The following is a 17,949-nucleotide window of genomic DNA, read 5'->3' on the forward strand; positions in this document are numbered from 1 at the left end:
TGACCCGCAGCTGGTGTTGTCCCACCTGTCAGAGAGGAGATCAGGCACCCCTAAATTTCTACTTGGAAGTGGGAGAACTGCCACCCGGATCCTGGCTGGGAACACTGGTGAAGTGCCAGTGGGAGGGAGGATTTTACACAGGCCACTTGATGGCGCTGTTGTCTTGCACAGCCCCCAAGCATGGTCCCTGGGGAAACGTGTGTGCCCCCTGAAGATTCATAAAAAGAATTCCAGGGACTTCCCTGGAGGTGCAGTGGTTAAGAACCCACCTGCCAATGCAGGGGACATGGGTTCGACCCCTGGTCCGGGAAGTTCCTGTGGAGCAACTAAGCCCGTGCACCGCAATTATTTAGCCTGTGCTCTAGAGCCCACGAGCCGCAACTACTAAACCCCGCATGCTCTAGGGCCTGTATGCCGCAACTACTGAGCCCGCGTACTTCAACTACTGAAGGTTGCGTGCCTAGAGCCTGTTCCCCGCAACAAGAGAAGCCACTGCAATGAGAAGCCCGCGCACAGCAACGAAGAACCAAGACAGCCAAAACGGTAAATAATAATAATAATTTAAAAACCCAGAATTCCAGCAAGCTCTCTTCCTCTTTCTTCCCCTTTGGAGCAGAGAATGCTGGAACAGAAGAGGGTTACAAATGACAGGGGAAGAGGGACTAACATCATCAGAAATGACAAAACGAAACTCTCTACGTTTCTGAGTCTGCTAAGAAGTAAAATCGGATGTGACTTTGGAAAGCGGCCAGTGTTACATCCCAGCTAGGAAATAGCAAGCGACAGCCAAGGCCCGCTGTGATCTGACCCCTGCCTTCTGCTCCAACCTCACCGCGGGCTACTCCTGCCCTACACCTGCTTTTTGTTTCTCACATACTGTGTTGGTTGAAAGAAGCTGGGTTATGTTCTGAGCAAAAGCAACTCTAAGATCACAACAGTTGTTTATTTTTCACTCATGTCACATCTTCTGTGAGTCCAGGCAACACCGTAGTCCAGCTCTCCACCTTAGTGGTGGCTAAGTGGTGCATCTCTGTGTCAAGGCATGCTTCCACCATCCCCGTGGCAGGGGAAGTGTGCTCTGGAGCCCCACACCCACAGATGAGCGCTCCCACCCAGAAGGAATGCTTGTCACTTCCACCCACATTCCACTGGCTATGGCATATTATGTAGCCTTAACTAACCACAGTGGGACAGGAAGTCAATCCGCTACGTGTCCAAAAGGAGGACGATGGAAACACTGGTGAGCAAGGCTAATCCCTGCCACACAGTCCATGTTCTCTTCTACCTCCACACTCTAGGTCCTCAGAGTGGACCTTGGTTAACTTCCGTTCCCATCTCTTATTCCTCACCCTCCAGCCTGGTACCCAGGCTAAGTGAGAACTGTGCTGATATCATTATACTTGTCACAGCATGTTATTATTTGTCTCACTCACAAAATTGCATGCTTCCAAAGGGATTTTACTTGTCTTTTAAAAATTCAAGTATGGAATTCAGTACATGGTATAGAAGGGGCACATAGTAGGGGATTCATCAATGTGTGATAAAGGGTTAAGTGAATAAACAGAGCAGCTCAGGGGGTACGAAGGAATAGTGAGAGACACAATGCCACAGGGAAATGGAACAGACTCATGTCCAGTGTGAAGGTCAATCATCACTAAGACTGACAAAATCAAGCTCCCTACATTTGTAAATCTAAGAAGTAAAATCCAATGGAATTATGGGAAGTTATCTGATTTTTTGTTAGTTTTTTAGGTGGTGCTGTAGTTGTTTGTCCCAGCGAGAGACAGACATAGCCCAGTGCCTAAAACATTGTAGGATTCCGTATGTCTTAAGTTTCTCCCTCTCTCCTAAGAGTACCACTGGTACTCTTGAAGAAGAAAACAAGGACAATCAAAACTCCCTTACAAGGAATAAATATTTACATCTATGACATATAGGACTTGAAATTTTAAATTCTGAAACCTTTTCAGTTTTTATATTAGAAAGTAATACGAGACCCATAGCAAAAATTTTGAATAATATGAAAAGGTATGAATTCAAAAGTGAAAGTCTCCTTGCCCATTTCTGCCCTAGATTCCCAATACTACTCTCAGAAGATATCGCTATAACGGCGTATTCTTCTCGAAAGTCTCTGCACATACTGCATTCAGACGTGTTGATATGTAATCTTTTCACATAAATGAGATCATACCCTACAAATTCTACAACCTGCTTTTTTCTCTTCACTGTATATATCGGACAAGTCTCTATTATGTCTCCTTTATTTTAAAGCTGAATAGTGAGAATAAGGAATTTAAGCCAAACCAATGAGCCACAATTTTTTGGAGTTTTGCTTTTAAATATATCTTTCAAAGAGAAGAAGAGTTTAAGACATTCTCCTATGGAAACAATGAGAAAACTGAGCTCATATTCCACAGAAAATCCAGAAGACATCAGAAGAGTACTATATGGTCAATACAGACCTCTCCAAAAGTCTTTAGAATTACTGACTTCCTAAAGTAATTAACTCCCTAGAATCATGCCCCATTACCTTTCCTAGATATCAAGGAATGAGATGCCTGGATCCTTCCAGAGGAAAGGCACTCTGAGAAAGCTATGACAGTGCCCTGGAATGGCCAAGTAGACTCAACCAGGATCCTCCAAAACAAGGCAAACCCTTGCCCCTTTCCATGTTCTTGAGGCTCCCAAGAGCTCATCTGAGGCTCGGACAATTTTCGAACACTCATCCTGGGGCCTTTTATTTCCTCTTCCCACAAATCTGCCTGGTCATTTTTGATTGTTTTTGTTCCTTGCTCATACTTTCGATTCCATCTTTTACTTCTTTAAAAACTGTAAACATGGGTATCTGAGGTTCAGTATTTTATAATTACATCTGAAGTCTACAGACCCAACTGGGCTGTGAGTAGTGTCCGCTAGCAGTGCCTGGTTTCCTGAGGAGTTTTATGATGTGGTGATTGTGAGCCTGGGCTTACTGGGACTTTAACTGCAGGGACTCTCTGAGGCCTATAATGAACGTGTGTTTCTCCAGAGACCATTTGCATCCATTTCTGCCAGGCCGGGCAGCATTGTCAATCCATAATTCCTTTATACCAAATTCTAGTTTGGGGTTTTTGGTTTGTCTTCCTTACACCTCAGGAGTACTATGAACTTGAACCTAAACCTCATCAGTGCCTGCTTCTGGTTACAAATCCTTAAGAGAGATTTTGCACCATACGGTGCCAGGGTTAAGAAAAGCAAATTTCCCTGCTAACTCCCTGCAAGTCCCCACACCCACAGGGCATCCTTGCAAGGGTCCTGAATTCGAGTGGCAGCTTCAATCTCATTCCCCGTTTTGTAAAAACCCAGGGTTTATCTCTTGCCTACAGATTGCAGTCTTTGCAGTCAAGGTTCTAGGTCGCCAAAAATCAGCAGCTCTCCCAAGGGAGGCCACGAGCTTCCATGCTGGTTTTCCCCCTCTGACTGCTTGCTTTCTCTCCATTTCAGGCTTATAAGGATTCCTCTCACTTTCTTGCCAGATCAGCCATGAAATTTAAATGACATATATTCCTTTCAATTTTATCTGGCATTCTAGGGTTTTGCATTAGATAGGCTTTACAGAATAACTAGTCCATCCATAATACTACCAGAAATAGCCTGGATTTTAATCTGATGCTAAAATTTACTCAGTATTTTGTTCACCCCATTATTTGAATGGTTTGTTTGCCTCTCCTCGTCATCTGCTTCAGTAATCATGATGTTCCTGCTATACTGTGGCGCCCCCTCAAACTCCTAAGAGCCTGAGTTGTCTCTTATTATCTCCTCTCATTTTCCATTAAGCTCTGGCTCTTCACCATGGATCTTTCCAACCAGGTCTGCCCAGAGGAGAAAGGTTACTGTATAATTATTATTTTTATCATGTGACTTCAAGCAAGAGTTCTAGAAAATTTAGTTCGTGACACGTACAACAAAATTACACACAGAAAGATGGGGATTAATTACATTCTCACTAAGACAAGTCCTATTGTAGAGATGATGTGGAATAGTATGCCATTTTGTACATTATCTGTCATAAAATACACCACACACAAATCTAATTATGTTGCCAACCACCTCAGGGGATATAACCATCTACATCCTATAACGCTTTCATTACCTTAAAATTAATCACAAAGGACTCTGAAAAGATCCATTAATAGCCCGCCGCGAAACATACTAAATACCTCCACGTTGTTCTTTCTTTGACGCTCAAGCATTGGGATTCCAAGCCCAGCCTCTGAGATAAACAACCTGGGTTTGAATCCCTGCTCTACAGCTCTATGAGCCTCTGGTCCTCATCTGAACAACAGGGATAACAGCTCCTCCCTTACAGGACCACATCACACCACAGGGTTTAAATAAGAACATCTGTAAAATCCTTGGTACAGTTCCTGGCACATAGGTTGTCTTCAATAAACAGCAGCTAAAAGAACGAATTCTATTAATACATAGTTTAAAAAAATACCCAGAATTCTCACAAATGGAGTAGTGAGCACAACTGGGCCAGTATCGGTAAAGTGTAAGGAAGCCAAGAGGTTTGTTGAAGGAATGGGAATTAATGTGTGCTGATCTGACCACTCTTCTACTTGGTCCTCTGTGGAACTAACCCACTCTCCAAGATGATCAGTCAGGATAAAGCCTCAATTCAGAATCTGTAATAGCTGGTTGTGTGACTCAGCATCATTAGCACAAGTGCATATAGTTCTATTCTACTGCCCAGCTCACGCATCAGCTGTTCGTGCTCTTGACCACTCTGGGGAACACTCGCGCTCCCAGCTATCGCACTGGATGCTACTCTGCCTGGAATGCTCCACAGTCTTTCCTAGGCTAAGTCCTACTCATTCTCTACATACCAGCTTGGACGCAGCTTCCTCCAGACTCTCCAGTGTTACTGAGAGCCCTGCTCTGAGCTCCTAGAGCATCTCCTCATCACAGCATCAACTACCCTGGACCGTGACTACACACTTATTTGTTTGGATCCTCAGTAAGGTAAGATGCATTAGGATAGCAACCATGTTCTTCCTTGATCAGCACGAAATCCAAACCCTGGTACGATGGCTGACAGGCATTAAATATTGGTTGGATGAATGAATGAATGAAGGAAGGAAACATACAAACAACTGTAGCAAAAGACTTACTTGTCCCATAGACATCACTTAGAGGTATAAGAAATGTCAAAGGTGTTTGATCACTCAGACAGACCTAAATATCTAATTGAGGTAATCGAACTGAAGAAGTGGCAGAGACATACACATTGAATGCTGTCTTCTTGGTGAAAGCCAAGAAGAGTCTAAGGGATTTTTAAATCCTAGATGCAAATTCCTTTTCACCTATTTAAGGTCCCCCATCGGTCTGTTTCTTTCTCTCTCTTTTTTCTCTCTCTCTGATACACACACACACCTCCATATAGTACATGACTTGTTACCTGGTACGTAGCCACTAAATAAATATTATCTGAATAACTGAACGGCACCCCTATATTTTCCCCCCATAAATCCTAACACTTTGCCTGTGGTTAAAGTGTTAACTTCCGGCAATCCACCTCCAGCCTCCATTTTTGTGATGTATTTTAAATAATATTTACTATAGTTGATCCTTTTGTTTTTCAATGAACATACACAGTATTTTATTAATATCATTTAAGGACTTTTAAAAATAATACATGTTATATCAGGCAATCACTAATATTTCACTAGTACGTGGCCAGGTATTTTTTCAGTTCATTAATTTTGGAATTTGGGCATTTTTTAAATTTATTGTTTTTATTGAAGTATAGTTGACTTACAATGTTGTGTTAGTTTCTGGGGTACAGCAAAGTGATTCAGTTACGTATTTTTTTTTAATTATAGGTTATTACAAGATATTGAATATAGTTCCCTATGTTATACAGTAGGACCTTGTTTTTCATCTATTTTATATATAGTAGTTTGTATCTGCTCAGCCCAAACTCCTAATTTATCCCTCCCCACCAACTTTCCCCTTTGGTAACCGTAAGTTTGTTTTCTATGTCTGTGAGTCTGTTTCTGTTTCATAGATAAGTGCATTTTTGTCATATTTTAGATTCCACATATAGGTGATATCATATGGTATTTGTCTTTCTCTGACTTACTTCACTTGGTATCATAATCTCTAGGTCCATCCGTGCTGCTGCAAATGACATTATTTCATTCTTTTTTATGGCTGAGTAATATTACATTGTATATATAGACCACATCTTCTTTATCCATTCATCTGTTGATGGACATTTAGGTTGTTTCCATGTCTTGGCTATTGTAAATAATGTTGCTATATGAATATAGGGGTGCATGTATCTTTTTGAGTTATAGTTGTTTTTCTGGATATATGCCCAGGAGTGGGATTGCTGGATCATATGGCAACTCTATTTTTAGGTTTTTTGGGGGAACCCCCATAGTGTTTTCACAAATGAACTTATCTATTAAACAGAAACAGACTCACAGATATAAAGAACAGACTTGTGGTTGCCAAGGGGGGGGGGAAGGATGGATTGTGAGTTTAGGGTTAGTAGATGCAAACTATTATATATAGAATGGATAACTCTCCATAGTAGCTGCACCAATTTACATTCCCACCAACAGTGTAGGAGGGCTCCCTTTTCTCCACACCCTCTCCAGCATTTATTGTTTGTGACTTTTTTAATAGTTGATCCTTATTCTTTACGCACTCTTAAAATCATGGGGGTTTTTTCCCCAATATTTCTTACTGCTCTTCAAAGTGCACTGTAATGCCTGATGATAAGGACTGAGCCCTGAATACAGAGATCCACAAAGTCCTCCAGCCCTCAGCAGCACTTCTCAGGAGAGCTAGGAAACAGTCACCGTGTGGCCTGCTAAGCAACCCAACGTGAGAATGTACCTGCCCCTGGAATGTGCTTCCCAACCTAGATTCATGTGCCCATGGGGATGTGGCCTTTCTGTGAGGAGCTTTCACACCACCTGGCTTCCAGCTAAAATCCTGCTCCTTCCAGGCCTTTCTGGGGAGGAACTTCCTCAGCACATTCTGCCCAGGTTTATCTGCAACCTGAACCAACCTGTGTTTTCATTAAAAACACATAATTTGGAAAAGCAGCTGGAGGACCACCAGCTCAGCATTTGCCCACACACCCAACAAGCAGGATAACCGCCTTGGGGGCCTTCACATTCTGTCAATGCCAAGTGGCCAAGGTTCATCCGCCTCAGCCGCAGGAAAAGGCTGGGTATACTTGCCTGCTGCTAGAGACCTGTTCATATTTCTCTACGCAGGTCAGTGATATTTTTTCTTCCCACACACATTCTCTTGGGAACTTTGAAGCTAATAAAGAGGCGAGCTGTGATGCCTGAGTTAACACTCCATGTGTGTCTGTTCCTGACATCAGGGTACATGACATAGGAACAAGATAAGAAATGCTTAAAAAATGGAAAAGCGATGGGATGGGGAAAGGGTGAGAAACCCTGACAGAGTCTAACTTCCCTTTACTCTCGGTTATTACCTGAACTTTTATTTTTAAAACCACAAAGCCTTGAAATTCATGAATAATACAGGAAATCTGTAAAATGCCACTTTTCTGGAATAAGCAGGATATTAAAATGCAAAGTGCAGTTCCACACACAGCTGCACTCAATGTGACAAATTAAGCTCCTAGTCTTGACATTTACCTTCAAGATGTTTGTTCAATGTAGAGAGAAAGAGCAGGGAAGAAGCAGATGACAGGAGTGGCCACAACAACCCCCAGGAGGCCAGCCCCGCATAAGATGCCCTCAGCGGGTGAAAGGTTACTCTGGGAGCCCTCCTTCCCCTCCAGCAGAGGACATGGGAAGAACCACCTTCTGCGCTGTTGCATTTTCTCAGGAAGACCTTCTCATAAAAACGGCATTCTTTAATCATAACGATCTCTCTTCCGAAGGAGCAGGACAGAAATCTAGAAACTGAGTAAACTAGAAAGTTTCTGACTCCCTGTTGGACCCATAACTCTATCGTTTACTCACTCAGCTAGACTCACAAAGCCCATCGTCACACCCTCCCTTATCATTCAACGTATTTATTCAGGAGGAGTGCCTACTATGTGCCTGGCATGCTTAGGATCCCTCAGCCAACGGTGCAGACCAAGCTCACCGTCTTCTGCCGGCAGCTGGGGATGGGCATGAAGAGCCAACACTTCCATCAACTGCAGTAATGAGTGTTTCACACGTTAGCTTACCCAATCCCCATTGCAGCCCCGCGAGGGAGGTACTATGATTATTCGCATTTTACAGATGAGGAAACTGAGGCACAGAGAGGGTATCTGGCTGGCGAACTAGTAAGCAGACGAGCTGGGATGTGAACCCACACACCCCGGCTCCAGAATCAGCATGCTTTAACCACTTCACTAGTTTACCTCTCACTATGGCCTCCTGCTGCCTTACTATTTGTTTACAACAATGAGCGCACCCTCCCAAGGGCAGGGTCCACACCCTAGTTATTTGGGAAATCACCATTCACAACCCCTATAGAGTCTGGGTCGTGGGTACTCAATAAATATTTACTGAATAAATGATTCACCTTCTATTACTATTAAATTACCCTGGAGCTACAACGGCCAGTTGTAGTGGAAAGAGGCCTGGCACAGGAAAGACTACTAATATTACCGAGTGGTTGACGGCATTGTCAAAGGCAGCCAAAGGTTATAGCAATTACCTGGCATGCTTAGGGTCCATCAGTAAACAGTGCAGACCAAGCTCACTACCTTCCACCGGCAGCTGGGGATGGGCATGAAGAACCAACACTTCCGTCGGATGCTAAGTGTTTTACACATTAGCTCCCCCAATTTCCACTGCAGCCCTGCGAGGGAGGTACCATTATTATTCCCATTTTACATACGAGGAAACTGAAAATGTCAGGAAAATGTCTCCATGTAGGTGCCTTGCCATCATGCTACACACCTCACGCTTGATTTGATAACCAACGCTAGTTGCCTAGTATATAAAGTTAACGTTCCAAACCTAAAACCAATCAATCCGTGGTATTCTTAAGGGGTCAACAAAGCAGAACATTTTAAACAGCTCTTCTGAAAAATCCATGATCATGGACACAACATAACAAGGAAGATCTCAAATTCTTATAGGAAAAACCTACATGTGTGTAGCTACAAAAGACTGTACTAAAACAGATAAAACCAATCATTTGGAGGCCAAGAATTCAACTGGGTCCGGATATAAAGCCCAAAAGAAAATGACTGCTCCTGATGTCTACTTCTGCAGGAACCCAATTCTCTTTGCACATTCTTTTTACTAATACATTGTGATATCAATGTATTAGTATAAGAATAAAGGTACTATCTAAACCAAACAAACTGAATTAACTGCTTTTTTAAGACCTCTTATCAAAAATAATAGAAAAAAATAAGAGTATCTTATTTCAGTTAGTCACTTGTGGTTGCTTTTCCCCTCTGACATAAAGTGAAGATAAAGAAAGAGAAGAAGTCAATGAAAAATGCTGGGAAACACTGTCATAGGCCAAAATGCAAATGTCAGGAAGAGTCTGTACACTTCTAATCCCCACTTCCTAACCCAGTAAACTCCTATTCATCCTTCAAGACATTGCTCACGTGTCACCTCCACTGTGAAGCTCTTCCCTTCTGTGCCCCACCTCCAGCTGCTCACTCTCATTACTGAGATCCTATAGCACCTGAGAAGTAACATTATCATATCATATCATACTATAACTATGCACTGACATCCTTCTCCCACAAAGAATATGAGGCCTTCCTTATGAAGTGTCTCAGTACATCCACCAGCTAAATAACTACTGAAACGAGAAGTAAACAATGATCATTTAAACAAATACTATTTCCTTCTTTCTAAACTATTTGTATTATTGCACAACAAAAAGCTCTTCAAAGCAGCATAAAGACCCAGCAATTCTCAAGGCCTTTACTTTGACTCTCCTTTTGTGATTTTTTTTTTTTTTCCTGTATGGTCTTCAAAACTAGTCCTGCTGAGCTACAAAATCAACCATCACTGAAATGTAAAGTAGAAGAAATAACCAAGGACTTTGGTTTTCAATGCTATTTTTGTCTGTTCTGCCCACGATAAAACTGTCAGTAAGGACACCCCACACACATCAGTGCATCTGCCTGAACTGAAAAGAATGCGGAAAGGCTCACTGGGAACACCAAACCTACTTTATAAATCCAAGTGCCCAGACATGATCTCTTTCTTTAAATGCTCTTGGCAAATGTACGGCTGAAGGTTAACAGACAATTAAGAATCACTGTAGTTCAATGAAAATGGTGAATAAAACAGAAAGATCAGCCTTGCATGGTTGCATAAAATCAGCTACAATTAAACAAAAATAAGCCACTAGAGAAAGCACTGTGCTTGCAAAATGCATCTTGCTGGTATAGTGCCATGGTTAAATGTTTGGATTTAGGGAGATCACAGAGCCAGAATTTAAATCCATGCTCCGCCATGTATAAGCTGGGCAACATTGAAAGTGTTACTTGATCTCTTTATGCCTCAGTTTTCTTATCTGTAAAATGGGAATAATAATAGTACAATCCCAGGTTTGTTATAAGCACTTAGCAGAGTGTCTGGCATACGGTAAATATTCAATAAGTATTAACACTTACCATTCTTTCTCTTATCTCATTTATTTATTCATTAGTTCAAGAAAATAAACATTTAATGCAGACACTAAACATTGTGCTGGAGACTTTCACACACCATTGCGATTCCCATCTGGAAAAATGAAAGGGTTAGACATGATGAAACTTTCCAATGCCAACATCTTTTATCCTAGTTGTGTGAGTAGTCAAACATGGCTACCAGGGTTCTGCAAATATTTGGTTCAAATTTCATTGTTAAAATATATCAATCTTTTTTTGGAACTGTGCTATAAAGCATCAGCCACACTCACTTGTGTTCTCTATCAAATTTTAACAAAAAGCAGACCCCAAATGATTTAATTTGTGCTGCCGCATTACCTCTGCTTTTTTCTGGAGCCCTCACGATAAAGTCTCCTTGTGGATATATTTGAACTTCCTGGGAATGTGATGCTGATTAAGAAGACTGCAGGTCTTTTCTTGTTTTGTTTTGCTAAAATTCAGACCTACCCATGTCTACTCACATAAAATCATACAAGCCAATACAGCACAACAGACGTGTGCTCCACTCAATTAAATGACAAGATACATTCATATGGTATTTTCTGCTAAATGGTGACAAATTAAGATGGCCAAGGAACACATTAATTGACTCTTTAAACTGAACACTTAATAATTAATAATTGCATGCACTTGTTACTTGCTGTGTATTAATTTGAAATGAGCATTTCCTACTCTTTTGAGCTACTGTAACAGTTAAATTGAAGAGCAAGCTATTAAAATATACTACCATGTGCAGCTACTCATCTGTGTGAACCCAGATTTTCTTGATACCATGTAAAGAGAGAGTGTGTGTGTATATGAGAGAGAGAAAGAGATACAGAGAGACACAGAATGAAAAGAGAGAGAAAATTAAATCGGATGCTTAGATTGATGTGACTAGAACTGTTTTCTATAAACACAAATTTCATTGGAAGTTTATTAAATCAGCCTCATTGATCTTTTGAATGACTTTATAGTAATCGAATGTCACAAATTCAAACTAACAGCTTATACTAACAAAATGTCCCTTTAATCTCTTCTTCATATTTGAATCTTACATAATATTTCATTTAAAAGGGGGGGTTCAGAAAACTTTGTTCCAAGCTGTTCTCTTTAGTGAGCAATTACCATAGGCCAGTAACTGTTATGATTCCTAGGTGGGACACAAAGAAAAATATTACCAAGTACCTGTCCACAAGCTTTAAATCTAGAAAAGACAGACATATGCACATTTACAATAAGGCAGTACCTGGGAAGTGCCATCAAAGTGTGTGTGTGTGTGTGTGTGTGTGTGTGTGTGTGTGTGTAATTATATATAATACCTGAAGGAATGAGGAGGTAGATTGGGGGATGATCAATTTGAACTGGGAAGTTAAAGGAAAAGTTATATAAATAATTAGTATTGAAGTTGCACATTGAATACTGAATAGAATTCAATAGGAGGGTTAAATGGAAAGACTCAAGGTAGAAGATTCAGGAAATGTTCAAGAAAAATGCATGGTCCAGTGTGTGTATATACTTTTTTGTTCACATGCGCTGAAGGGGGGAGGGGAGGAGAGAGAACAACCCGAGATAAGCCTAGCTTAAATTAAAGTATGTTGTAGCCCTTAAAACTGCACCTAGAATAAAGATGTACATTTGGTATTTATCCTATATCTAATGCGCCCAAAGAGAAAGTGTTAAAGTGAACTGTTGATATTCCTTTCCAGTTTTTTCTTTCAGTCAAGATATCATTATCATTTCCAGTAAACTGAAGCTTGATAATCCTCCTGTTTCTTGATCTTTCCTCACAAATGTGAAAATTATTCCAGTATTTGACAAGAGTTTTAATTCTTCAAATTTGAAGTATCTAGTCACAGCTGCTCCCTATAATTCTTTGGTATTTACCTGAGAAATCTCCAAGTCTGTTTTCGGTATAGTCTACAAAAAATACATCATGAAATTAAAGAACTTTGAAGAGGGAAGAAACCATACAATCATGTAACTCCAATTCCTCATTTTCAAAGGCATCTATGACCCGTAAAGGTTAGATGACTCTGTTGAAAGGATGAAATGAAACGGAGCATGAAACCATTTTTTAACTCAAAAAACACTAAAAAAAAATTTTTTTTTAAGTGTCAAACAAGTTCATCACACAAGTTCTCAGTGCTAGGACTATAAACATGATAGCATGATTCCAATATTTAAGTTTCTTGACTTCCAAGCCAAGCTTATCTTCTTGCAGGGTCCAATGGGGGATTAAAAATAAGGCAACACCAAGTCCCTGGTTCCAAGACTTCTATGTCTAATTGGGGAGATAACAGATAAAGTCTATAAATAGAAGACTTTTTTTTGGCTACAGCCATACCAGATGGAAATAATCATAATTCTTCATTTATAACACATTATCAACATTGCTCCGTGTATGACTCTCTTTTTCATTTATTTTATTTATCTTTACAAATACAGTGAACACCATGAATGCCCCATCCATCCCAAGAAGCACGATGCAGATGATCATATCTACCCATGGGCACCTTCCTGTCCCTTTCTCTGCCTTCCCTCACACAGGAGGGGAAGCCCACTTCCTGCTGTTAATAAGGGAAGACTCAGTGGAGTCGGTCCAACTTGAGCCGAGGATGCTCACTAGCATTTGGATACATGGAAAATAATATCCAAACGTGAATAAAATCTTGAACAAAGTTCAAACACAAAAAACTACAAGGCAGGTTTGTGGAGGGAGTAGGAGGGATACAAAGACTCATTCAGCGGAATAATAATTTGTGAACGGGCTTAATGAGAAACAATAGAAGATACACCTTATGGTTAGAGGGCTCTAAACATCACCTAAGGGGTCTTAAGTTTATTCTGGAGACAACGGGGAGATTCTCAAAGGGGAAATGAATGATCAAAGTAGTGTTTGGGGAAAATCAGCAGGATGGATATAACCAAAACAGTCCGAAGGGAAGGAAACCAAAGTCAGAAAGTTCAGAGTTGTACAAGAAAATGTCACAGAAAATGACAACTGGCCAACATTCCAGTAGCAGCCACTCCCTGCTTCCCACAAAAATAACCACCCGTCATGAAAAACAAAGATGTAAGACTTATAAAATCACTTAAGTAAATAATCTAACTATTAACAAGAACCCTCAGATTATCTTTAAAAATATTCAACAAGAGATAGCTTAAAATAAACACATCTATTAAAATCACAGAGAGTTAAAGGATAAACAGAGTCACTAGGCAAACGCTAATTTTAAAAAAGCAGATGGCCATATTAATTTCAGATGAAGTAGGGTATACAATTCAGCTGACCTGAAATGTCTATAGGAAAATATAAATTTCACAGATAACCCCCCCAAAGAAGTACACAGTGTAAAGAGACTAATTAGTAGTGAAAGAAACTGAAAAATTAAAGGGAAGAAAAAGGCTCCAGAACCAGATGTTCTAATATGAACAAAAAGATGTAAAACCAACCAATTCATTTTATAAATCTAATATAATTCTAATATCTGAGAAAACTAGCTCCCATTAAAAACAAATTGCTGAAATTAACTATGGACCAGTCCCATGTCTTTAATTTTAATATCCCTTATCTACCAGGCACTATGCTAAAACATAAGAAAAAATATGTTCTCTGTCCTCCTGGTACTTACAGTCTAGCCATTAAACAAGTAATTATTAGTGTCATGAAGTACATATGTGAAAATCACAACAAAATATTGACAAACATTTTTAAAATAAACTAAAAGAATCATTCATAATGACCACAGAGGAGGTTAATCCCAGGAATGCAAGTATAGTTTAATGTTAATTTATTTATGAAAATGACTATACTGCCCAAAGGAATCTACAGATTCAATGCAATCCCTATCAAATTACCAATGGCATTTTTCACAGAATTAGAACAAAAAAATTTACAATTTATATGGAAACACAAAAGACCCTGAATAGCCAAATCAAACTTGAGAAAGAAAAATGGAGCTGGAGGAATCAGGGTCCCTGACTTCAGACTATACTACAAAGCTACAGTCATCAAAACAGTATGGTACTGGCACAAAAACAGAATATAGATTAGTGGAACAGAATAAAAAGTCCAGATATAAACCAACGCACCTATGGCCACCTAATCCATAACAAAGGAGGCAAGAATATACAGTGGAGAAAAGAGAGCCTCTTCAATAAGTGGTGCTGGGAAAGCTGGACAGCTACATGCAAAATAATGAAATTAGAACACCCCCTAAGGCCATGCACAAAATAAACTCAAAATGGATTAAAGACCTAAATGTAAGAACAGACACTATAAAACTCTTAGAGGAAAACACAGGCAGAAGAACATGCCTTGACATAAATCACAGCAAGATCTTTTTTGATCCACCTCCTAGAGTAATGAAAATAAAAACAAAAATAAACAAATGGGACCTAATTAAACGTAAAAGCTGTTGCACAGCAAAGGAAACCATAAACAAAATGAAAAGACAACCCTAAGAATGGGAGAAAATATTTGCAAACAAAGCAACCGACAAAGGATTACTCTCCAAAATATACAAACAGCTCATGCAGCTCAATATCAAAAAAAACAAGCAACCCAATCAAAACATGGGCAAAAGATCTAAGTAGACATTTCTCCAAAGAAGACATACAGATGGCCAAAAAGCACATAAAAAGATGCTCAACATCACTAATTATTAGAGAAATGCAAATCAAAACTACAATGAGGGCTTTCCTGGTGGCGCAGTGGTTGAGAATCTGCCTGCCAATGCAGGGGACACGGGTTCGAGCTCTGGTCTGGGAAGACCCCAAATGCCGCAGAGCAACTAGGCCCGTGAGCCACAAGTAATGAGCCTGCGCGTCTGGATCCTGTGATCCGCAACAAGAGAGGCCGTGATAGTGAGAGGCTCGAGCACCGTGATGAAGAGTGGCCCCCGCTTGCCGCAACTAGAGAAAGCTCTCGCACAGAAACGAAGACCCAACACAGCCAAAAATAAATAAATAAATAATTAATTAAAAAAAAAAAAAAACTACAATGAGATATCACCTCACACAGGCCAGAATGGCCATCATCAAAAAATCTACAAACAATAAATGCTGGAGAGGGTGTGGGGAAAAGGGAACCCTCCTACACTGTTGGTGGGAATGTAAATTGGTACAGTCACTATGGAGAACAATATGGAGGTTCCTTAAAAAACTAAAAATAGAACTACCATATAACCCAGCAATCCTACTCCTGGGCATATATCTGGAGAAAACATTAATTTGAAAAGATACATGCACTCCAATGTTCATTGCAGCCCTATTTACAATAGCCAGGACATGGAAGCAACCTAAATGTCCATCAAGAGAGGAATGGATAAAGAAGATGTGGTACATATACACAGTGGAATATTACTCAGCCATAAAAAAGAACAATGTAATGCCACTTGCAGCCACATGGATGAAATTAGAGATTGTCATACTGAGTGAAATAAGTCAGACAGAGAAAGACAAATATCATATGATATCGCTTATATGTGGACTCTATAAAGGGGGTACAAATGAACTTATCTACAAAACAGAAATATAGTTACAGACATAGAAAACAAAGTGGATATATGTATATATATAACTGATTCACTTTGCTGTACACCTGAAAATAACACAACATTGTAAATCAACTATACTCCAATAAAAATTTTAAAAAATAAAATAAAGTTCTGGGGCTTGGATTCAGGTACCTGAATCAATAAAAAAAGAAATTTATTTATATAATATAGTTGTATATCAACATATCTAATATATATATATATACACACATGCTAATATATAGCTAGTGAAAAGTTTAATTATATTAAAAACAAATTTTTTAAAAATCAAACAAAAATAAGATCAGCTCAGAATTGCAGACCAGTGTAAACTGTGGCCTTAACACTTATATGCTAATTCCTTGATGTATAAAAAAGTATTTTTTTAAAAACCCATAACAGTATTGGAAAGCAAGAAGGGGAACCTTCAGTGAACCAAAACTCATATAGAATACCTTAAAGATAGAAAGTAGACTGGATCAGATGAAAAGAGGAACCACAGTCCAAAATACTCAGAGAAAATGACTGCTGAACAATGTGGTAGAGCTTCTGGGGGTGTTCTAAGCTAAGAAGTAGGATGGATATAGGAGAGGGATCCAGGGCAACCAATAGTGTGATCTGAGTGGAGATAGTTATCACAGTAGGAACAGACAGGCAAAACCTGTCACTCCCCACTCACCCCTGTGCCCCAAACACTGACCAGTAGAACAGCCCACCTGGAAATGCATCCTCCCTCCCTTATCATTACTGGGCTGCTTCAGTGAAAGAGACACCATTAGCAGACAGGCAAGATGAGTCCACAACCAAGAACTCCAAAACATTTGGGGACAACCAAAATCACCAAACTCAACAAGACCTAACACCAGAGGAAGAATTATTGGAACAAACAGGGAGAGACTTTAAAATAAGTATAATTTTTAAAAGCATAATTAATAATCCCAAAATGATCAGGCAAGATATTAGTCATTAAAAAGTAAAAGTTTATAAAGAAATTGTATCTTCGAAATATAATAGGATATTTGTTTTCTCAAAATGAGTCAAGTAATTCTAAAGCTCATCTAGAAGAATACCTAGATGATCTTAGCCAAGAAATTTTGGAAAGGAAATAAATGGTCTTATCAGATAATAAAAAATTAAAACAGCAAGATAGTGGTATAAGAATTGATAATTAATCAGGTAGGATAATAGCCCAGAAACAGACCTCAGTATGTATTAAACCTTACAACAACGAAAATAATGAAAGAACTGACTGTAAAAAAAAAAAAAATCCACAAAATAGCTAAAATAATTCACAAATATTTAAATTATCAAAGGATAAAGACATCCTAAGCAAAAATGCAATCTAATAAATAAAACAAGATAGTTTTGATTGTATTAAAAATACTACACAGGGCTTCCCTGGTGGTGCAGTGGTTGAGAGTCCGCCTGCCGATGCAGGGGACACGGGTTCATTCCCCGGTCCGGGAAGATCCCACATGCCACGGAGCAGTTGAGCCTGTGAGCCATGGCCGCTGAGCCTGCACGTCCGGAGCCTGTGCTCTGCAACGGGAGAGGCCACAACAGTGAGAGGCCTGCGTACTGCTAAAAAAAAAAAAAAAAAAAAAAAAAACTACACAAAAATAAAAAGCAAACAATGACAAAAAAGGGATTAGCCTCCAAATATAGAGAGCTCTTATGACTTAATTTTTAATTAGTATAGATATTGAGATACAAAGAAAAAAGATTCCTTGAATATTCACCATTTTAATGGTATTTATCTCTAAGCTGTAAAAGTAA

General features: G+C 39.6%; 2 protein-coding genes across 8 annotated transcripts in view; both read right to left on the minus strand.

The window, feature by feature from the left end:
- HTR7 (5-hydroxytryptamine receptor 7) overlaps positions 1-17,949 on the minus strand; it is a 123,287-nt gene that overhangs the window by 63,884 nt on the left and 41,454 nt on the right. The gene's annotated exons all lie outside the window — the stretch shown is intronic.
- Positions 1-17,949, minus strand: part of LOC111172504 (heterogeneous nuclear ribonucleoprotein A1-like) — a 52,922-nt gene continuing 34,973 nt past the window's right edge. Inside the window, 1 exon segment of the mRNA XM_089897911.1 lies at positions 1-17,949. This exon segment is cut by the window's right edge and continues 19,856 nt beyond it. The gene's annotated coding sequence lies outside the window, so the exon portion shown is untranslated.

This window comes from Delphinapterus leucas, chromosome 16 (genome assembly GCF_059928025.1).
Source record: "Delphinapterus leucas isolate spDelLeu-1000000601 "Yukka" chromosome 16, BTC_Dleu_Yukka2, whole genome shotgun sequence".
NCBI classification, from domain to species: domain Eukaryota; kingdom Metazoa; phylum Chordata; class Mammalia; order Artiodactyla; family Monodontidae; genus Delphinapterus; species Delphinapterus leucas.